This window comes from Phyllobates terribilis, unplaced genomic scaffold (assembly GCF_046119375.1).
Source record: "Phyllobates terribilis strain yellow unplaced genomic scaffold, ASM4611937v1 Scaffold_5__5_contigs__length_657084704, whole genome shotgun sequence".
NCBI lineage: Eukaryota > Metazoa > Chordata > Amphibia > Anura > Dendrobatidae > Phyllobates > Phyllobates terribilis.
In genome coordinates, this window is record NW_027362765.1 from 390477497 (window position 1) to 390501953 (window position 24457).

Here is a 24457-nt window from a genome sequence, read left to right on the forward strand (position 1 = left end):
TCACTGTAAATATATTTTACACATATTTTAAAAACCAGTGTCATGGAGAGTAAAAAAATGATAATTCACTTATTGAAGCTGATTCTGCTCAGAAACCATGTCAGGTAGCTGCTACATGTGCATTATTCATGTGTCAAACTGCAAATCCACAGCAGAATTCTGATGGTCAGCCTTAGTTTTCTCTTGCAAATCCTGATTTTTTTTAATTTTACACATTTGTACTCTGTGTGAATGCAATCCTAATTATTCTGAGCTTCAGACTTGAGACACTGCCAGCAGCCACTTCTTTCCTTTCTAAACATTCCCATAAAGAGACACAACACTGCCACACAAGGGAAGACATACTAAGGGTGCGGCATGTGCAGATGCATGGGAGACCTTTCGCCCCATACCACATTAATAAAAGTGTATGAACCTTCCTTGCTCTCAAATTTACTGATAAATTCTTATTACAGTAACTAGAGTGATAGTAAGGAGCAGTTAGATAGCAGAAAGCAACCTAATGTACTATTCTAGCATAAGGGTCTCCTACTGTTAATATCCTCCCCTGAGGACCCTGTACGGTGGTATTCATAGTGTCTGATTACTTATTCTTGGGGCGCTGTCAGACGGTCATATAAATTGGAGCGAGATTGGTACACTGTGCATGAGACACCGGCGGCTCTCCCAATCTGAGCGTATTTCTTTGTGCCCTAAACCTGTAGGTTCTCTATGTGCCACCATTGACACCAAGAATAGCTCCATAATTCAGCTTGCAATGGAATCTGTGTAGAAAGAAACTCCATGTACATATTAAACATGGAGGTACGCACTGGTGGACACAGACAGAAAAGGGCCACTGTGCAATAACAATATATGGACCCTTTGCAGTCCAAAAGCTCATCATAATGCACAATTCTACCTGCTTTATAGGTGGAAATGGGCCCCTTTACCACTTAGGCCCCTGTACGGCTGATATGTCCGCCCCTGGAGGTACGGTATAGGTTCATAGCAGGCTATGGATGCTATATTGATGATCTATATAATATGGATCCCCACCAGAACCATGTGCATGAGACCTAAACCTCAAATTATTTGCAACAAACCCTTATACAAACATTGATTGCATTTCTATTAGTCAATGTCAACTGGTCGAACTCCAACTACTGATTTCTAGAATAAATTAGCTGCAGCATGAAGAAAGCAACACATTATACCCAGTGGCCAGGCTATGCAACTATTGGACATTGATTACATATCCTAAACTATAATTGTTTGTCTTTTCTAACTTGACCAGCACCATAAAAGAAGCAGGGGAGGCCTAGTGCCAGTTTTTAGTTTCCCAGCATTGGGATCCATTGCATGATTGCAAAAATGTTGTGCTAAATATTTTCAAATGGAGATGCTAGGTTATTGAAAGTTAGGTTATTGTCAGCAGATGATGATATAAGGTGTTTATTGTATTTTTCTAAGTAGGTTACTAAATGCTGATGTTATGCAACTTTGCAAGACATTGATCAAAAAATGTCTGCATGATGTCTGTAATTACACATGCACTTCCCTGCAGCCAACACCGCAGGGAGGCAGCGGGATCCATGCAACTAAGTATCCGCTTGATGAACCAAAGGAAAAAAACAAACTGTACTTTATTGCGATTGCACAGGATAAAGTCAGCATCAGACGATTGTATTAAGGGCAGATTAGAGCAACTGTAATATGGATACATGTCCCATGCTGATCGAAGGTCTAACGGCCATAGAGCTCTATGAAGCTGTCAGGTCAGATTTTTAGATCCGCAGTTGTGTCAAAACTTGCATCCATTCTACATGAGCACAAATGTACCCAAAATAACCTTGTTTGACAGTGACCTAAGCCTCATTCAGATATCAGTGAGTCATGTGCGTGCGCTGTCCATGATGTTTATGACTAGAACACGTGATCCATTATAATCTATGGAGCTGCTCGCAAGTCCTTTTTTATTTGTGGACCTTGTGTCCGCAAAAAAATCAGAGACATGTCCATTTTTGATCGTAGTCATGGATCAAAATTACCCATACAAGTCTATGAGTCCGTGCATAATCGGACAGCACACATATAGCATCAGTGTACAGTCCGTGATAAACATTGCAATGAACAGGAGATGCTTTGGGATTTACGGGATTTACTTGATGATAAAAACTGACACACAGATGAAACTCGGATTCAAAACGCTGATGTAACTTGGACCATTTTTTTTGCGTATGTGAAAAATCAGGGACGTCTGTATGAGGCCAAAGGCTGAGTTCAGACAAGTGTATGAGTAATAGTTCATTTTGCAACCTGGAAACAAAACGGATGACGTTTCCTGTTAAAATCCCATATGAATGACAATTCATTTTTTTTTTTGCATCTGCAAAAAAGGCTGAGCTCACTATCTAGTGGCTGTTTTCATGGGCTGCAGATCATTTCCTACTGAAGTAAATAGGACCTGAGCTGTGGTACCCGTCTGCTGTACAGTGTATGGAGCTGTGCTGTTCTGCCCCTGTTCACTGTTCCGTGGCTGAAAAACAGCTGATTGGTGGAGGGTGTCTTGTGTTTGACTCCCATCGATCTGACATTGATGACTAGAGATGAGCGGATCAATTTGCGGAACTCAGTGGTACTTGGCGGCTGCGTGGCAGGCCTGCGAATCTCTTACCTTCCGCCGTCTCCAGCGCAGCTTTTGATTAGCCACGGCTCAGGCGACATGATCGGTGCCAGCCCTGACAAATCAAATACCCTGCAAGATAATAGATTCACCGCCAGGTACCACTGACCTGGACGCTGGACCGGAGTTCCACAAATTGATCCACTCGTCTCTATTAATGACCTATCCCTTGGATAGCTCATCAATATCTTAATCCTGGACAAATCCATTTAATAAACTGAAGTTTTCTCAGTGGATGGGATGGAGGAAAATAGTATTCCCGTAATTCCAGCTTCATATCTGCTATGCAAAAATCTGACATGTACTATTTGCTACTTATCGGTCGACGACAGAGTTCTATATATAACCAGCCAGGACTTTGGGCAGATGGAGGGACAACTGTTCACAAATCTGTAGACCCTCATAAAATGTAATTTATTCAGCCTGTATTATCCCCGGGGAATTTCAGTATAATAGGTCAATTCAGTATGTGTGATATATGGGGTTCTACAGGTCACACCTAAAGAAGAAGAACAATAATTTTTAATGTCTGAAAGATTTTATTGTACTGTAGAGAGTGGTAACATATATTTGGACATGTTCTTCATCACAAAGGTTATTTTCCTTTTTACATGGGAAATTTTGTAACACCCCCTAAATCTGCATGTACACTTCTTCTTGACAGAGCCATTCTTTTGTGCTTTTATTTTTTCCTTCCAAGAACTCAGGCTTTTTTTGTTGTAGTTCACAGTCATATGAGGGCTTGTTTTTTGAGGGATGAGCTGTTGATTAGAATGACACCATTCACTTTACCATAAAATGTACTGAAAGCTGGAGATAAAATATCACAGGGGTTAACATGGTAAAAAAAAAAAAAAAAACACTTTTCCGGCATTGATTATTGATTTTCTTAACTTTTTTTTTAACAAACAGTTTGTTTAACTGCATTCATTTCAGAGTAAAAAAAAAAAAATAACCCGGTAATATAATTCTCCAGGTCAGTACGATTACGCCCATACCAAACGCACGTAGGTTGTTGTTTTTCTAGATGTAAGCAAACTCTGAACTTTATAAGAAAAATTTGGTTTCACCATTGTCTGACACCAGTAACTTTTTTTGTTTTTCCATCATTGGAGCTATGTGAGGGCATTTTAATTGGGAAAAATCCCATACTCACACACCTTGAAAAAAAAAAAAAACAGGAACAAAATTAATTAAATAAATAAATAAATATCCTGCTGTAAATAAGTAAGTAAAACCAATAGTGCATATTAAAAACATTGGGTACTTAGTAAACACCGTTTTTGATAAAAAAAAGCGTAGAAGCCATTCCACCAACGTCAAGGTGTACCCAAGTTTGGGATGGTCCTAACCTCTAATATTAAATCCTTACCCTGTTTCATTGTGGCGTTCTGTGTGAATATAAGGGCTGTTATTTCTATGCATTATTGCTGTTGCTTATTTATTTACAGCAGGGTATTTATTTATTTTATTTTGTTTCTATTTTGGTTTTTGTCTGTTTTTCGGCCAGTCTGGACATGCTTCTATTTTGCATGCATACCAACTTGACTCCAGTTCATTTCTTTTAGTTTAACTCACACACCTTGGCAGTCTATCAATGATGTTATTATTGGTCATCTTAGGAATGTTCTGCCTCTCTGAATGAACTTAGGCAAATCAACAAGATCTGCTGCTGGCAGCTCCCTTTGCAATTGATGACCAGTGACGTCCCAGATGTGCTTAATGCAGAGGCCTAGCTAGGGTTTTGGTTCAGGGGGGGCAAAACTTCTGGGTGGGCCCCTAACCAGGTAACCCTGATTACAACTATGGTGGCGCACTCTAATAGTGGATGTAGGAGAACCTCAGCAGATGACCGTGCTGTTACTGAAAATAATCTCTATACAAAGACCAGCACTGATATTACTGTCATATGGTGGCCATATTGTGGTAGATATCAGTCCTGCAGAATACATAAGAGATTACAGTACAGTTAACTTACAGCTGACGTTCTTTCTGATGAAATCTTTCACTTTTCCGATCTTTTCCATCTGGCCCAGATCGACATAACAACGTCTCCATCCAGGACTCAGAGTCTCAGGTCTGCAGAGATTACAACCAAGACACATTTGACTCCTTACATTTCCGGCCCCATTCCCATCTATTTCCAACCTGCACAAACCCCTCATCCTGCTGATACAATAATGCTGCGCCGCTACTGACGTGTCCCTATTACTGCACCTGCTGTGCACCCTCTAGATGGTAAAACAACCCTCTAGAATACAGTAATGCCGGATGCAAGTGCCCTAGAAAACAGTGCCCACATTTTGCCCCCTAGAAAGTAATAATGCCCTCTGTGTGCCCATTTGACAGTCACAATAACCTGAGTTCCCCTATAACAATGAGTGCCCACTTAACATTAAAAAATGTCCTGAGTCTTCCCCCTGTACAGCTCCCCTCTACACAGTATGATGCTCTCCTATACATAGTATAATGTCCCCTCACTGTATAGTAGCCCCCACACAGTATACTGACCCCTTAGTAGCCCCCAAACTGATGGCTCCAAAACTGTATGATGGCCCCCACACTGTACAAAGACCCCATATTGTCTCTCACACTGTATGATGGATCTCACTATAATCCCCACTGTAATCCCCTAAATAGCCTCCATATAGTATAATGCACCAGATAGTCCTCAATATGGTATAATGAACTCCCCATAGACCTCTATAGTATAATGCACTCACCATAGGCAGACTCTATATAGTATAATACACGTCCCATAGTCCTCCATATATTATAATACACTCCGCATAGGCCTTTAAATAGTATAATCCACTCCTCATAAGCCCTCTCTATAGTATAATGAACTCCCCTTAGGCCTCCATACAATATAATGCTCTCCCCATAGGCAGACTCTATATAGTATAATGTGCTCCCCATAGGCAGACTCTATATATTATAATACACTCACCATAGGCCTTAGTATAGTATTATGCACTCTTCATAGGCCTCCATATAGTATAATGCACTCCCCATAGGCCTCTAAAGTATAATGCACTCCCCATAGGCAGACTCTATATAGTATAATACACTCCCCATAGGCCTTTAGATAGTATAATGCACTCCTCATAGGCCTCTTTATAGTATAATGAACTCCCCTTAGGCCTCCATACAATATAATGCACTCCCCATAGGCAGACTCTATATAGTATAATGTGCTCCCCATAGGCAGACTCTATATATTATAATACACTCACCATAGGCCTTAGTATAGTATTATGCACTCTTCATAGGCCTCCATATAGTATAATGCACTCCCCATAGGCAGACTCTATATAGTATAATACACTCCCCATAGGCCTTTACATAGTATAATGCACTCCTCATAGGCCTCTTTATAGTATAATGAACTCCCCTTAGGCCTCCATACAATATAATGCACTCCCCATAGGCAGACTCTATATTATATAATGCATCTCCATATGCCTCTATAGTATAATGCACTCCCCATAAAACAAAGCAAAAAGAAACCAAATACATTACCCACCTCTCCTCTTCGTTCCCCGCACTGCTCCGAGCGCTTGAACATCTCAGGACAGCACCAAGTGATGACGTCATCGCGCCCGGTCAATGTCGACATCAGATGCAGAGGGGGACTGATGGGAGAGGGAGCGTCATGCTCCCTCTCTCATCATTGAACTTGCGGTGGCAGGTGGGGGGCCCGATACTAGCACCAGGGGCCCCCCGCCCTCCTGCTCAAGGGCCGCGTTGCAATGCAGGAACATGTCTCCCCGATACAGTTACACTAGCGTAGCTCCGGGTGGGCCCCCTCAGAACGCGAGGCCCGGGGACACCGCCCCCTCTGTTCCCCCGGTAGCTATGCTACTGGCTTGATGGGAGACAAGTCCGGAGACTATGCAGGCCATGAAAACATGTTTAGACGAGACAAGCTTCTCACAGTTGCAGGAGCAACATGTGGCCTTGCATTGTCATGTTGAAAAACAGCTCCTTTGACACTTTGGAGAAATGGTGCATGAATACATAGCGCGCAGGCAGAGTGCGCCTCCACGGCGCATTTTACCCCACCTCTTACCCTGTTCCCAACTGCCCCTGCCCCATACACATGAATGTCCAGCTCAACTGAGTGTTCATGTGCTTTCAATGGTGAGGAGTGTAGAAAGTCGCTAACAGACAGCTCTGGTGGTGGCTTATCTCCAGGAGATAAAAGAGTTGGACTTAATTCCAACTGCCCAATCATTCTCTACCCCAACATCATCTGTCAGGAGAGAGTCGGGAGGCCGCCATACACATTAGATGTTAGGCTGATCCTGTTATTGGCGTGTTCGGCCAACTTTGATGACCTTTAAAAGGCTGGGAAGCTATGTGAAAGCTACTCACTGTGCAGAATAAGTATGATGAGTGCAGTGACCATTATCAGACTCCAACAGTAGCATGACCATAAAAAATGTGTCCTGCAGCAATGTGGAGTGACTGGGGGTAAGTAGATTATTAAATTATGAGGTTGGAATCTCTCTTTGAAGCAACAGTGTATTAAGATACTATGTGTAATTCTGGGCAAAAGGAAAGTGTCTGAAAGAAATGCATTGTGGAAATTTGCAAGAGATGCCAGAGACTGAAGCAAAGCATTTAGTAATAGTTGCTAATGGAAACATGCAAAACAATAATAACGAAATCCGAGCTGTATAAAAAAAAAAAGTGGAGCTTAAATAAGAATAGATCTGGAGTTTTGTGATAAAATAGTGTTTGTGGGCCGGGAGTTTTTTGAACTTTCTATAAGTTATCTAATACAGACTGTCTCTCCGCAGCCGAAAATAGCTGCCAATAGATAACTTAATCTCGTCAGTAAAAGCTGACTGTTATTAACGTTTAACCTATAAACTTGGTTATTGAGCGTTATCACATGATGTCTTAGACAGTTTAAAGGATGGAATAATGGATATATTATATTTTCTACCCCCTAACCCCGGAGCATCCTGTCTTAAACAATCCCTCCCTTGTGAATTCTGTATGAGGACTTGGATACCCAAAGGCTACAAAGTATTTTCTGAACTGGTTACTTTATCACAGCACTTCTGTTGATATGCATATGCAGATTACACTGAGAAATCCTGCACTCACACGCCTTGTTATATTCTTATACTCTGCGCACATTCTTTATGAAGTCCTCCGAAACTCTCCTCCAGGCACATTCTTCAGCAGTATAAATGTGTCAGAAGCCTCCAGTGCTTTATAAAGCTATGCTTCTCATCTGATGGTTTTGGGGGCACCGATGGCTCCTGCGTAAAGGATGTCATAACATTACTAATTCAGGAACCATAAGAATGGAAGACCAGGAAAAATATCACTGTCTCTAGGCTCCTGGATCTGCGCCCTAAGAAAAATGGAACCTCTAGTATTAAAATCGATTGATTTATTTTGAAGATATTATGCTATTGAGATGCTTGGTGCACCTTTGTCTTATCGGAATGATTTACTGCACCTTCCCACCTCCTTGTTTTATATGTATCTCTCAGGGTTGCCAACTTGACTTTTTTTAAAAAAAATTCTGGATAACTTATCAAAAAATTGCGGACAATATTTTTTTACGGACACATTGTAATACCACAATAAATCATTATCATTACAAGTGAAGCATGTCTTCAGCCCATAATTCTGATATGAAGACATGAGTTGTATGTATTCATTGTAAACTGTAAAATGATGATAATTACAGTCAAAATAATTTGTGTAAGTTTCTTCAGATGTGTAAGGTTCCCAGCAAAGAGGATCGCCTTGTCGTGGCTACTGGGCATACATGAATTAGCCAAATTATGCACTAAGTATCTTTGCTTTTTCCTATTTTCTAGAGTAGTAATGCTATTCAATTTTCATGTTTGTATTCTATAGCGTTACAGAGTGCAGCTATATTTGTTAGTTATGTGTGGAGATGGCTATTCTTAGTATGCACCTGTTTTTTGTTTGGAAGTGACGGTCTTTGATAATTGTATACATAGGCAATCTGACCGAGCACTCCACCCATCATTTTATCGCGGTTTTAATCACAGCAGGATCCTACCTACCCATATACATGTAGGCTTCAGCCTTAGGAGAGGATTCACATTAGGTTAGGTTCCCAGCAAAGAAGATCGCCTTGTCATGGCTGCTGGGCACACATGAATTGGCCAATTTATACTCTAAGTATCTTCGTTTTTTTTCTATTTTCTAGAGCAGTAATGCAATTCCAATTTCATACATTTCATGTTTGCATGCTATAGTGTTACAGAGTGCCCTATTTTTACGGACTGTCCTGGAATTTCTGGAAGGTTGGCAACCCCGGTATCTCTATTTCCCTGTCTTCCTTTGCAGGAGCCATTGAAAACTAGCACATGTGTAGAAACACTTTTCTCCAGTCTTCTCTCTCTGCTACATTTTGCGCAAGAGCCCAGACTCGCACCATCAGTGCTTGCACTAGGTTTCAATGAAAGGAGCGCTGACACTTATAAATAAAGGTGCACATTGGTGGAAATGCCTAAATAACAAGGATGTGGGAAGTTGCACTAACCTCATCTTCAGAAAAGCATCAAAAACTGCATGCCATGTTACCGTGGATTGTTGCATTTTTACGATGAGGCTTTTACTACTAAAAAATATTTAGAAGATCATATTGCAAAATTGCAATAATTATGTTTTTGAGGGCGTTTTTAATGTGTTTTTGAAGCAAAAAAAAATTCTCATCTAAATGTGCCTTAGTGGTGGAGGCTGGAGCATGATTTCCTGGCAGCGTTCAATGACGAGACGCTGCTATTATCATTATTAGTGTATGAAATCATAATCACAGTGCTGGCTCGTGCTGTTATGAGATGAACGCCGTGTTGTGAATTGGTTTGGAGAAGATAAATGCTATTATTTTCATGTCATGTTTTCCTGATTCAGAGCTGAGACACCAAGAGGTGTGGAGCCATCTGTGCAGCACGTTCATGTGATGTGCCAGGAAATTACTCATTTTTATTATTTCTTGTATTTTCTGCCAGGGAAGGGTTGGCAACATGGGAGAGGCAAGGGCGGAGAAAACTTTCCTTAGAGAATGCCCCTGTGGGTCTTTAGTTTTTCAAAGTTGCTGGGACTGGTAACATTTTTTGGAAGTACTCTACTCTGCACATCATAGTAGTTCACCAAAAGGTATTACCACCTTCAGTCTAGGTTGACTTTTAACGTCTTCACAACCATGCAATTTTTCATTTTTGTGCATTCGTTTTTTTTTTCTCTCCCTCTTTCAGGTATCATAATTGTTTTTAAAACTTTCCGTCAACTTTTGTGGGCCAAGTTGAGGTGAAATAAAAAAAAAATAATAATGTTATTTTTTTTTTTTTTTAGGTTAGTTCTATTACAGTGATACTAAACTTATGACATTTTTTATATTTTATTAGTTAAAAAATATTCTGAACTTTGGAAAAGAATTTTTCATTTGTGTCACTGTAAGAAACAGCAATTCTGTTTTTTCATTTTTTTTTTCTTTTGATGAAAAACGCATGGTTTCAATAATTATTTATTTTGATAGATTGGACTTTTATTGACGCGATAACAGATATATATATATATTTTTTTTATTATTTATTTATTCCTTTTTGGAGTAGGAAAAGTTGGGTGATTCAAACATTTAATTTTCATTTTCTTTAATACTATATTTTTTTTATTTTAACTTAATTTTTTAGTCCCTTTAGTTGTTACAATACTGGCGTAGTACTGCTGGAAATCAGTGGCCGAAGGAGCACAAGCAGGAAAAGCAAGCGGTAGTAGAAGTTTTTGGAGATAGCAAGGAGTTGTAGGAAACAATCCGTAGATAAATTAGAATAGACTGGGTAAGAATGTTCAGGAGCTGGAGACTGACGCTAAGCTAACAGCTAGACACAATACTCAAGCAGTGAGTGAGAGATCCATGCGGCTTTAAGTAGGCCCAAACAGGAAACAAGATGGATTCCATAGATTCATCTTTGAAAAGGGCAATTGTAGAACACAAGAGCAGCCTCCAGTGGTAAGGAGTGAAACTGCAGCACAATTATTAAAGTGAACAATAGCGGCCACTGTAGAAGGCAACAGAATTCCTGACATTAGGGGACTTGAACCTGTGATCATTTGATTGCATATAGTGCAATACAACAGTACTGCAGTATAAAGTTAAATCGACATTACTCTATAAAGTTCAGACGCAGGTTCTGGTCACTGCTGTTACAGGCAGATGCCGACTGGGCAACACAGCCAGTGTCTGCTTAATTGGAAGCAGGCTCAGCTCTTGAGCCTGTTCTGTAAAAGCTCACACTGATTGTGAAGTACAGTTATGCCAGGTTGTGCAAAGGGGTTAATATTATATAGTACACATTCAGATTTAGCAGAGAGGGGTTTATCATTGAACTGACCCCTGATATACATAGTTGTAACTCCATACTAGGCCCTGTGTAAACCATATAACATAATTTGTTTCATCCCAGTTCAGTTGCATTTGTACATTTTCCTCCCTTCTTGCTGGATATATACATTTACTCTTTTACATCCTGCAACGCTTCATCTTTTCTCCTTTCTCTAATGTAACGAGAGATTGAGTAGATGCAATGGTTTGTTAGTTAGGTAGGTATATGGAATGAGATTGGGTGGCATGATAATGGCTTGGCACTTAGTTATGGGTCTGTGCCAATTGCTCTCTACCATTGAGGTTCTGCTCTGCAGTCACTCTTATTGACGACTCTTGCACTGATCGCCTGTACGCAGCTAATTCACTTTGATAATGTAAGATGGTGACTGGTGTTTAATGGAGTGCAGCGGACTTGGACGGCTACCTTCACATTCTCTCCAGTAACGCTTCCTCCCTTGTGACTCGCTTTATGCGAGATGGACTTGCAGAAAATGGATTTTTAATGTATGAGTGAAAAGCCATCCGTAATTTATGAGATGGGGAAATGAGTGCGTTGCTCATGTGGGGGGTGATTATTTCGCTAGCTGTGGCTTAGAAAAGAGTCTGAGCAAATTGAGATTGCAATTGCCATAGGGATGGATGGCTGCCACGGAGAGGCGCGGAATTCTATGGTTTTAACATTTTAAATGATATTTCTATATTACTTATATTACATATCCTGCCCCTTTATGATGCTGTCATATGTAACACAGTGACAATATGCAAAAATCAGTATGGAAATTGAAAAAGATTTTACTTTGCATCTTGCCAGTTATTTTCTGGGAATCATTACCTTAGATTTCACCCTTTGCGGTGCATCGGGTGAAATCTTCAACAGAATTTTAGCCAAAATCTGTATGTAAAACATGCAGACGTGAGTGGGGACAAATATTATTATAGTATGAATAGACAACCGTGTCTCTAAATAGGGGTATACACACGAGGTCAAAATTGTTGTTACCCCTCATTTAATGAAAGAAAAACCCACAATGGTCACAGAAATAACTTGAATCTGACAAAAGTAATAAAACATTAAAAATCTATGAAAATGAACAAATGATAGTCAGACATTGCTTTTCTGCTTCCACAGGATTTAAAAAAAAATTTAACTCATGAAATAGGCCTGGACAGAAATGATGGTACCCCTGAAAATAATGTGACAAAAGGGACATGTTAAATCAAGTTGTGTCCACTAATTAGCATCACAAGTGTCTACAATCTTGTGATCAGTCAATGGGCCTGTATATAGGGCTACAGATACTCACTGTGCTGTTTGGTGACATGGTGTGTACCACACTCAACATGGACCAGAGGAAGCAAAGGAAAGAGTTGTCTCAGGAGATTAGAAAGAAAATTATAGACAAGCATGTTAACGCTAAAGGTTATAAGACCATCTCCAAGAAGCTTGATGTTCCTGTGACTACAGTTGCACATATTATTCAGAAATTTAAGATCCATGGGACTGTAGCCAACCTCCCTGGACCTGGCCGCAGGAGGAAAATTGATAACAAATCAAAGAGACGGATAATACGAATGGTATCAAAAGAGCCCAGGATAACTTCTAAAGAGATTAAAGGTGAACTTCAAGCTCAAGGAACATCAGTGTCAGATCGCACCATCCATCGTTGTTTGATCCAAAGTGGACTTCATGGGAGACGACCAAGGAGAACACCATTGTTGAAAAAAATCATAAAAAAGCCAGACTGGAATTTGCCAAACTACATGTTGACAATCCACAAAGCTTCTGGGAGAATGTCCTATGGACAGAAGAGACAAAAATGGAAGTTTTTGGCAAGGCACATCAGCTCTATGTTCACAGACAGAAAAATGAAGCATATCAAGAAAAGAACACTGTCCCTACTGTGAAACATGGTGGAGGCTCTGTTATGTTCTGGGGCTGCTTTGCTGCATCTGGCACAGGGTGTCTTGAATCTGTGCAGGGTACAGTGTAATCTCAAGACTATCAAGGGATTCTAGAGAGAAATGTTCTGCCCAGTGTCAGAAAGCTTGGTCTCAGTCGCAGGTCATGGGTCTTGCAACAGGATAATGACCCAAAACACACAGCTAAAAACACTCAAGAATGGCTAAGAGGAAAACATTGGACTATTCTGAAGTGGCTTCTATGAGCCCTGACCTAAATCCTATTGAGCATCTTTGGAAAGAGCTGAAACATGTCGTCTGGAAAAGGCAACCTTCAACTACGAGACAACTGGAGCAGTTTGCTCATGAGGAGTCAGCCAAAATACCTGTCGAGAGGTGCAGAAGTCTCATTGACAGTTACAGGAATCGTTTGATTGCAGTGATTGCCTCAAAAGGTTGTTCAACAAAATATTAAGTTAAGAAGAACCATCATTTCTGTTCAGGCTGTAAGGCGGTGGTGTTCACACCGTGCAGTAACTGAGGCAGTGACCCAAGAAAGTCCAACAAAAACAGCTTTTATTCAGCAACTCACGGGTAAACAGAAAGTCCTCCGGTTCGCAGCCGGGTTAACATGAGTCCATAAAACAACGGTTGCCGGGGGCAATGGCTGCGTGGGTTCAGCCACCCTCAATCCTGCTGAGCTTCCCTGCTATGCTCCTAGCAGGTTCCAACATAGAACATCACTAATCCTTAGTGCAGAGGTTTTAAAGGACCTGTGGCAAGAGCCACTGGAAAACCCGGGTTGGAGGGAGGAGGCCGCCCCACTGCCTCCTGTGACACATTCTGGGGGAGATATAACCTCCCTCGTATAAGATCCCGGTCACTGCCTCACAAGATCTATTTCATCAGTTTAATTTTTTTTTAAATTCTATGGAAGCAGGGTTGAAAAGTAATGACTGACTTTCATTTGTTCATTTTCATAGATTTTTAATTTATTATTACTTTTGTCAGATTCAAGTTATTTCTGTGACCATTGTGTGTTTTTCTTTCATTAAGCGAGGGGTACCAACAATTTTGACCACGTGTGTAGGTGGGAGGTGGGGGAAGGGGATATCCAACTGATTGCAAAGCTGCAGAAGGTACGATACACACCGGTCAATTGGGTACTACAAGAGGAATATGATTAAATAGAATAAAACCCCCGCACTATAGCAGGGCCCTATAAATTCTACTTCATTAGCTGTGCTAGAAGGCGATGTGCTAAAACTGATCAAACAAACAGATAAAACTGTGTTAAACAGTAAGTAACCAAGCAGTGATGGCAAACTCAAATAGAATCAATATGAGCCCAATAGTACAGTGGGCGATTTGGAATAATGAAATTGCATGCACAAGGGAAGTGCTGATCCACTACTTCTTCATTGATTATCTATCATTAGGATAGGTCATCAATGTTTGATCGGTTGGGGTCCAACTCCCGGCAACCCCGACAATCAGTCGTTCTCGGTGCCGAAACTGCTTGATTGTGGAGCTGCTCCATCTTCTGATAGTGGCTGCGGCAGGGTACTACACACACGCCTCCTATTAAAATCAATAGGAGACAGATGTGTAGTACCCTGCTGTGGCCACTATCAGAACACGGAACAGCTCCACAACTGAGGAATTCCGGCCAGCGGCTGCCGACACCGATAACAGCTGATCGGCGGTGGTGCCGGGTGTCAGATCCCGACCGATCAGACATTGATGACCTAAAAAGTAGTGGATGACCTCTTTAAATGGTACAACCATAGAGCATGAGTATATACATAAAAGTAGTAGTCTGATTAACTACTTCAACTGCCTGTCAGATTTAAACGTTTATTGGAACATATTCTGATAGAAAACAATAATTTTCCAAATGCATGGTGTGACAGAGTCCCACTTACCCTATGGGAAATTACAAGGTCTAGGCTGAGGTTGTGCATACAAGGAGTGAAGTTCAGGTGGTTGGACGTCTGAGGAATGCCAGAACCCGAAGTGGAGAGCATGCACAAGTGCGATGTAGCAGACATGGGGCGCCGGCCGGTGGCGTTCCTGGCGACAGAAGCAAGGCACCTATGCCATTATTTGCACTTCGCCTTACAGCACAGTTAATGAAGTAGAATTTTATAAAGTCCAGCTATAGCGTGGGGTATTATTCTATTTATTCATATTCCTTCATGAAATATAGTATAGGCTGGAGCACCCTATAGTGAGAATGTAGTGACTATTGGTGGTAGAATTGTTCTCTAAGCAGGGATGGTGGAAGGAGGTGTTCACAGATGATGAAGATGCTGAAAAGAAAATGCCTGCAGATATCACAAGTGTTAGCGAATTGTTGCAAGTTTCAACTGTTTTTCCTTCCTTCAAGTCAACTTATTGTCTCACGTGGGACAGTTGTAACAACTCACAAGGAGGAAACGAGTCTATATAATAAAATGAAACTATTGCAGCACACCTGGTATAATGGGTCAGAGCAGTCTCACACTCCTTCTCATCATATAGAAATGAAGACACACGGCAATACATCTTTCTTTAATCATATATGGAATTCTCTTGCGGAAAGAGGAGAGAAAGCAGCACTATCTGCGTGTAGTAAGAATTAAAAGTATTGTAACCAAGAAATAAAAGGAAAACTTCTCACCTGTGTATTGTGCAATATAGGGCACAACTCTGTGTAACACGTAGAAGCGTTTCAAATGGGTGTAGTCAATCTGGTATGCTGCAGGAATATTTTCCAAAAAAAGTTCCGACAAAGAGTTAATTAAGGGAAAAAGAGCCAGGTGGTAGGCGCTCCCGCAGATAAAAAAAATGGAAAACAGAGAACCCACCTCTAGGTTTCCGGAGAGGACCCGCTTCATCTCTACCTACAACCATGAGTGGGGGGCGATGAGGTGGGTCCTCTCGAAACATTGGAATGTTCTTGGCGCGGAGCCCTCCCTTAGGGACACGGTGAGACCAGTCCCACTTATGACTGCTAGAAGAGCCAAGAATTTGGGTGATTTGGTTACTTCTAGCCACTATGTTCCTCCGGTCCCTAACCCATTTGGGTCGCGCGGCCCCAGGGTTGGGTCGTTCCCATGTGGCGACTGTATGGCTTGCGCCAATGTCCTTCGCTGCTCATCCTTTACCAACTCGGATGGATCCCGCACCTATCAAATCCTGAAATATATTTCCTGCAGCGCTACACACGTGGTGTACTATGCCACGTGTAGCTGTCAGAAAATCTACGTAGGACTTACTACGAGAGAACTAAGGATTCGGGTGCGGGAACATGTGCGGGACATTGGCCCAGCCAAATCCATCTCAGACCCCCGGGAGCTCAGAACGTTACCTCGACATTTTAAAAAATGTCATGATTGTGACTCACGTAGCCTTTTGGTACGTGGTATAGATGCTGTGCATCTGGGCTCTCGGGGTGGCGACTATAAACTTTGCCTTGCGCAAAAGGAAGCCGGATGGATCAATACCCTTGATACCCTGGTGCCGCGTGGCCCTAATGAAAACTTGAGTTTCTCCTCCTTCTTATGATTTGGTCCTATTGCTTGGTTATGCTCTCCCCCAGTTTTATGTACATCTCTGATCTCTCAGTCTGTGCCTCAGTTTTTAGTCTGTTTTTTTCATTGTTTTTAATTGTGTTTGTTCTCAACTCTTGCTTTAGATTTCGGGCTACTACTTTACTGTCTTGGTGGACCTTCTCAAATTGAAGCTCAAGACATTTCTGATAGCTGATAAGATGGAACATCGTTTACGATCCCTTCCTCAAATGTGCACCCCTCCATCTTGGAGTGAAATCAACCCACTTTGAGTTGCATCATCTTTATGGACTTGCACACCTTGGGGGTGATCCCCTGGAATTATATCTATTTGCCTCTGTGTACCCATGGAGAATTGTACTGATGCATCACGAAGTTACTAACCGTGGATCATGAGAATGTTCTGCCTAACTCCTTCTATGATTGAGTCCTATCGCTAGTCACTTTAGTATACCTTACCTCTATCTTTATCATTGGTGGTGCGCGTGCCTCCTGGTCCCTCGCTGTCCTGCGCGCGTGTCCGTCTGTCTCTCCGTTCCTGGCACGCCTCTGGGGGCGTTCCTAGGCGCGCCCCCTGACGCCTGTCCGGGACCTGACGGCTGTGACGCGCGCGGCGGGGGGCGGGGCTCCGGACGCCCGCGCCGCTGTGCACCAATGAGCTCCGCGCCCAGTCGATCATGTGACTGGATTGGGGGCGTATATAGTTAGGTCCTTTCTGGTGTACCACACGGCGCCTCTTGAGAAAGAAGAAGCGAAACGCGCGTCGGGGAGCGTCCCTTACTACCTGCACTTTCTGTGGCTCCCCTGGGATCTGGCCGACTGCTCTATACTCAGGTCTCTCCCCTTCTGCTTGCTTGGGTGAGTGCCATGTACTAGACTCTAGGTGCATCCTGGACACTGTAATCTACTATATATTGGTGCCTGAGATGGGTGCATTTTTTCATTGCTTTAAGTCCTTGTCAGTCACTAATTATTGTACTAGACTTGATATACTGTTTTATTGACTGTATTGGACTTTCTGCCCCACAAGGGGGCTGTTTCCCTCTCAATAGAGGGTTTTTTGACTGATCTATCTATGCACCCATTTCTGGACTCCTTGTCCTCTTTTTAGATGTACCTGCCAGGGTCGGATATCCCACTGTATGATCTCCAGGAGATGCCTTAGTTCTGGCACCTCTTTTTACCTCATTGCTGTGTTATCTCTATATGACTTAACATTTTGTTAATGTACTGTATTTTGAATTGCTGTCTGTTTTGCCATATTGCTCTCTTTGTTCTCCTTTTTTGCGTCCCAGTACTAGTAGTGCTGACGCGATGAGAAAGCACAGAGACAAGGTGTTGCAGTTCAGGTTCTTTACTCACAGTTCTCATCCAGGTCACTTGTGCACAGATAGGACCGCCCGAGCCGTGCTGCGTCCACCAGGCAGGGGGCTCGATCATCCCCCAGGCAATTCCGGAGTGTGGCACAGGACTCCCTTCTATCCTTTCGTCAGCCATGCCCCACCAGTGACACTACTTCTGTCCAGCTGCCTCGGGTCTTCTCCTGGGAGGACTGGGTGTCCATTTCCCTGACCCTATGTGGTGTGCCTTTCTAGTAGGTGTAGTGAGGGGTCGCAGCAGTAAATGGTCGCGACCGCCGGTTCTTGGTTAAGGATTAGTCACCTCCACCAACTTGGGATCCGGTACCCTGTTCTGCCAACCCGTCACCCGAAATCTCCTGGGTCCTTAGGGTTCCTTCTGCTTTCGTGTCTCTGGGCCCTTCTACACTTTGGGCACTTCTCTTTCTTTGCTGTTCCTTTCCATTTCTGTTCCTTTCTGTTTCTGTTCCTTTCTGCTGGCTCTGGCCTTCCTCCTAGGCCTGCCTCGTGGAGCTGGGCCCAGACTGAGCCACAGCTCCCTGTCAGCCCTCTCTGGCTGAACTCCTCTTCTCTTCTCCTCCTGACTGAACTGACCTGAACTGAACCCAGAACTAAGATGGTGGCCACCTCTTATACCTCCCTCTCTGTGTATGAGCCCAGGTGACTTGCAACCAATGAGCTCCTACCTATGCCCAGAAACCGTCCCCTCCTGCTCCTACATCACTGGGTTTTCCTCCCCCCTCCCCACTCCAGCCAGGGACATGTTCTGTCGTGCCTGCATTACTGTACTAATGGGAGCACCGTTGAGCTGTCCCCTGGAAATGGGGTGTGTGTGATGCATGCAGCTAACTGATTCCCGGTCCACACACCATCCTTACCCGGGAGTGGGACATCACACCTCTGGTTGAGGTGCAATGCCTCTGTAGTGACCGAACCCTCGGGGCGCTACATTCCCCCCCCGGTAAACCACAGCACGTCCTCAGGCTGGAAAAGAGCAAAGACAATTCAAAAACATACAAAATTTTTAGAATGCATTCGCATATAAGACAATAACCATTTAACCCATCCCTTTATGGGAGGCACTTTTCTCCTTTAACGTTACCGGTACACTTTTCTCTTTTAACAAGTATTACACATATAAAATACCATAATACTCTTTTAGCAGCATATAAAACTTTTCAGTATAAAACATTCTCAAGTAAAACACATTCTTGGGTACTGGCCGCCGTGCATCTTGCGACCAGGTGTCCTTTCTTCTTTTAAGTGCAAAAACTTCAGCAAACTTTTAAACGTGAGGGACTCTCTGTCCCGAGGTAGACGTTGCAGTCTTTTTATAAAACCAGTAGGGGGCGCTTTAGGAAGCGCAACTATTTACAGGGTCGGCCGCTCTCAGTCCTCGGCCAGGTAGGGAAAAGGGATGGCTGTTCTCAGTCCCCATCCAGGTAACTTAGGGGATGGGGCAATTTTTATCAGTTCTATATCAGTCCCACACTCTCAGTGGAAACAGTCCCACAACAGTTCTTTGTACCCTGACGGGTAACTATTTACATTTGTGCACTGCCACTTTTCAGTAGCGGTGTCCTCCTTGCGCACCTTCCTCCGGGTAGTCTTCAGGCCCGTCCTGGCCCTCTTGGTACTCGGGGTCCGAGTGGTACTGCTCCTCCTCTCCTACCACTCTATGGACGTGGAGGGCATACAGTCCTTTTGCACCCTTGTGCCGGGTATAGGTGACCACGTCGCCAGGGTATAAATCTCGTCCGCGATGTCCCTCTGGCAGGTGGCTCTCGACGTCCCTGCGGGTCACAAAGACGTCGTCGGTGGTTTCAGGGTCCTTGATGAAGCCCCAGCCTCGCTCCATCTGGAATTTCACCACGGTTCCGGTGACTCTTGGACTGCTGGCAGCTCGGGGTTTCTGTTGGGCTCTTCTTTTCTGCTCCGCACTTCGTGCTTGGAGCCGCTCCTCCCTGACACATCGCTCCCGCCGCTCCCTCTCAAATGTCGCCAGCTGCTGGCGGCAGGACTCCAGTCGACGGGCTGCGTCCACCCGGGTTTCCTGGGTGAACCCCATCAGGTTTTCTCCAGTGGGGTCCCACTCGAACTGGGCGTCCTCCAGTGAGGGATGGCTTATCTCTCTGGGCTCCGGAGCTGGTATCAGGGGTTCGCGCGGGGGCTGGTCTTTCCATTGGCGGCTGCTGATCAGGTCGGCCGGCCATACCAGGGGCAGTCCATCCGGGCCGGTGTGCTGGGCGAATAGATCCGCGCCCAGGGGCAGTATGGCAGGGGGCCTCGGTTGGGGAGCAGCGCCCGAGGGCACTCGTCCTGGCGACCAGGCCGGTGGGCGTCTCCGGTTGTGCCCGAGAGGGGCACCGTCAAGGAAGGGGGCGCTCGTGAGGCAGTAACGCCCGGGTGCACTAGGCCTTGTGACCCGGCCTGTGGCACCTGTTTCTTTATTGCGCCCGGGGTTAAAGGGCACGGCGCGGGGCGGGGCGTGACAGCAGCGCTTGCAGCCTGAGGCCTAGCTGGTAGCGGCGGAGGCGTGATGTCAGGTACGGTTCCCAGGGCTTCGGGTCCTGCAACGGGAGGCGGGGGCAGGCTTGCGGCCTCAGGGCTTGGGGTGATGATGTCCCCGTTACCTGCCTCGGTCTCTGTGGCCTCCTCCGCGGCGGCGTCCCCGGACTCCGGTCCACCTTCACCGCCCTCAGAGGCAGGCGTGCGGTTGAGCGGTGGTAGCGCCTCCTGCGGTCGGGTCACAGCTTGCTGGGCCAACTCCTCCCTCCACCCGGCGATCACATCCTGCTTTGCCCGGACCATCCTCCGATCCAGGTCTTCTAGCGCGGCTTGCGCATGCTCCGGGTCTCTGTTGAGCTGTGCCAGCAACTCTGTTAGGCTGCATGGTGGTTCAGCCTGCAACAGGCTACGGGCCAAGGTGCTGGTGGTGTTTGGTGTTCCTTCCATTCCCGGGTGCGGTCTGTCCAGACTGATCCAGACCGCACCCTGCCCCACAGTTTTATTTCCTGTCCGCCCCCATTGGGGGTGGTCCTGGGACCATCTGCTGACAATCACTTTCAGGGGCAGCCCCCCCACGTTGATGGACATCTCTACAGCAGCACTCATGGCTGTTGCGGGCGGGCTCCTTCTTTGGCGCCATTCTGGGACCTGGCCCACGATGGGAGGTGGCTTCCTGCTGTCTTTTGACGCGCACATTATGGCGCCCGTTCTGCTGGGGCGGGCGCCATTTTCAACACAGTCAACTTTCAATAAAACAGTCTCTTTCTCTTCAGGCGTGCAATACTCGTTTATGGCGGGTTGGTTACGATCCTGCCGACTACGCCAAAAGTTGACGCGCCCCCTTGGCTACATGGGGAACCCGGAACCGGGCCTCTTTGTGGGATGCTGGGGGTTGTAGTCACCGTGGCAGCGACCCGGTCCCGTGGCTCAGGGTGGTCAAACCAGTGGCAGTCTATTTATGGGGTTTTTATGATTTAATGTCCGACTATGCCACCCGTGGATTGCGGTCAGGATGAACCGCCGCTGCAGGGCAGACCGCTGAGGCTGGTGTTGTGGGTGCAGCAGACTGTAGTACAACTCCCCACGGGAGGAGTATAGCCTCAGGGCAATGTAGAGTGATGATGGTGGTGGTGGTGCGGGGCGTCCCAGTACTAGTAGTGCTGACGCGGTGAGAAAGCACAGAGACAAGGTGTTGCAGTTCAGGTTCTTTACTCACAGTTCTCATCCAGGTCACTTGTGCACAGATAGGACCGCCCGAGCCGTGCTGCGTCCACCAGGCAGGGTGCTCGATCAACCCCCAGGCAATTCCGGAGTGTGGCACAGGACTCCCTTCTATCCTTTCGTCAGCCGTGCCCCACCAGTGACACTACTTCTGTCCAGCTGCCTCGGGTCTTCTCCTGACCCTATGTGGTGTGCCTTTCTAGTAGGTGTAGTGAGGGGTCGCAGCAGTAAATGGTCACGACCGCCGGTTCTTGGTTAAGGATTAGTCACCTCCACCAACTTGGGATCCGGTACCCTGTTCTGCCAACCCGTCACCCGCAATCTCCTGGGTCCTTAGGGTTCCTTCTGCTTTCGTGTCTCTGGGCCCTTCTACACTTTGGGTACTTCTCTTTCTTTGCTGTTCCTTTCCGTTTCTGTTCCTTTCTGTTTCTGTTCCTTTCTGCTGGCTCTGTCCTTCCTCCTAGGCCTGCCTCGTGGAGCTGGGCCCAGACTGAGCCACAGCTCCCTGTCAGCCCTCTCTGGCTGAACTCCTCTTCTCTTCTCCTCCTGACTGAACTGACCTGAACTGAACCCAGAACTAAGATGGTGCCCACCTCTTATACCTCCCTCTCTGTGTATGAGCCCAGGTGACTTGCAACCAATGAGCTCCTACCTATGCCCAGAAACCGTCCCCTCCTGCTCCTACATCACTGGGTTTTCCTCCCCCCTCCCCACTCCAGCCAGGGACATGATCTGTCGTGCCTGCATTACTGTACTAATGGGAGCACCGTTGAGCTGTCCCCCGGAAATGGGGTGTGTGTGATGCATGCAGCTAACTGAGTCCCGGTCCACACACCATCCTTACCCGGGAGTGGGACATTACACCTCTGGTTGAGGTGCAATGCCTCTGTAGCGACCGAACCCTCGGGGCGCTACATTTATCTCACCCAGTGCTGGATTTGCAGCTACACTGCTCAGTTCTGCTGTATGATGTCCTCCATGCAACTGCTGCTTCTGCACATGTGCAGCATAGTGACACGAGGGCAGGCATATCTCTTGTCTGTTTGTGCTGAGAGGCATCATAGCAGATGTTCTCCACCCACTAGCTCAGAGTCAGCTAAAAATTTGAGATAACAGTCTGCAGAGGGGAAAACAGTGAAGAATAAAGGATATACTGTAAGTCTTATAATGGCCAGAAATAGGTTTACTCCTCATGTAGTGGGTATTCTGAACAGTCACCTTAAATAGCAGGCACACTTTAAGGCTTGAACCATTGCCTACTCTTCATCAGAAAACGTTCTAGTTTTTTCTATAACAGTTTTACATTCTACAATAATTTATTTAAGTTAGTTTATTTCTTGATTAAAGGAATATTGAAAAAAAAAATAGCGGGTTGATAGTTTTTTCAGCCTCCCTGATGCATTAGACCCACACCTCCCATCTAATATTCTGCTGATGGAGGGCCGCTCAGTTACCATAATGAAAATTGTATTTCTAAGGCTTATTAAGTTAATTCTGTTCAGGTAAATGGAATTATATCCATCCAGACTTGTATTTTAGAAGGGATAGGCTCCTCTGTCACAAATTGAATTTATACTTAAATTCTGCCTGTAAGCGATACATGGAGCGATCATGCTGAGGCAGCTACCGAACCCACGACTCCGGAACAGGCCATTAATTGTCTGTAATATCATTTTAAACACTGCTCTGGTTTTAATCTCCAGTTTGTGTTTCTTAGTTATGTTTCATTCTGCTAAAACATGAAAAACAGCCGGAAAATATACCTAACAGGAAGAGTTTATAGAGTAGCGAGCAATAGTAATTATACGAGACCCCGCTGTGCTCCCCACCAGTTATCCACACTACCGAAATCTGCATTCATTGTCAGTACACACAATGAGATAATTCAGGTTTTTGTCTTTCTAAATGAAAATCTAGAAATTCATATATAATACTATATTACCAATCAACAAATACTACCATGCAGAGCCGACACCAGCAAGCGTCCAGGGAGCAGGAAAATCAAAATATCCCCTGGAAACGCCAAATACTGCAGCGCAGCACAAAACACCTTCACAGCAGCGCCAAATCCACAATGCAGCACAACATACCTCCCCAGCTGCGCCATATACTGCAGCGCAGCACAAAACACCTTCCCAGCAGCGCCAAATCCACAATGCAGCACAACATACCTCCCCAGCCGCGCCATATACTGCAGCGCAGCACAAAACACCTTCCCAGCAGCGCCAAATCCACAATGCAGCACAACATATCTCCCCAGCCGCGCCATATACTGCAGCGCAGCACAAAACACCTTCCCAGCAGCGCCAAATCCACAATGCAGCACAACATGCCTCCCCAGCCGCGCCATATACTGCAGCGCAGCACAAAACACCTTCCCAGCAGCGCCAAATCCACAATGCAGCACAACATACCTCCCCAGCTGCGCCATATACTGCAGCGTAGCACAAAACACCTTCCCAGCAGCGCCAAATCCACAATGCAGCACAACATACCTCCCCAGCCGCGCCATATACTGCAGCGCAGCACAAAACACCTTCCCAGCAGCGCCAAATCCACAATGCAGCACAACATGCCTCCCCAGCCGCGCCATATACTGAAGCGCAGCACAAAACACCTTCCCAGCAGCGCCAAATCCACAATGCAACACAACATACCTCCCCAGCCGCGCCATATACTGCAGCGTAGCACAAAACACCTTCCCAGCAGAGCCAAATCCACAATGCAGCACAACATACCTCCCCAGCCGCGCCATATACTGCAGCGCAGCACAAAACACCTTCCCAGCAGCGCCAAATCCACAATGCAGCACAACATGCCTCCCCAGCCGCGCCATATACTGCAGCGCAGCACAAAACACCTTCCC

The 24457-nt window shown here is 45.1% G+C and overlaps 1 long non-coding RNA gene across 1 annotated transcript; it reads right to left on the reverse strand.

Moving 5' to 3' along the window:
• Positions 1–3219: 3219 nt before the first annotated feature.
• On the reverse strand, positions 3220–15843 carry LOC141271217 (uncharacterized). The gene is made up of 4 exons (XR_012321864.1): positions 15613–15843; positions 7784–7941; positions 4644–4744; positions 3220–3426 (listed from the first exon to the last, which is right to left on the reverse strand). It is a non-coding gene; the product is annotated as an uncharacterized lncRNA (long non-coding RNA).
• Positions 15844–24457: the final 8614 nt, after the last annotated feature.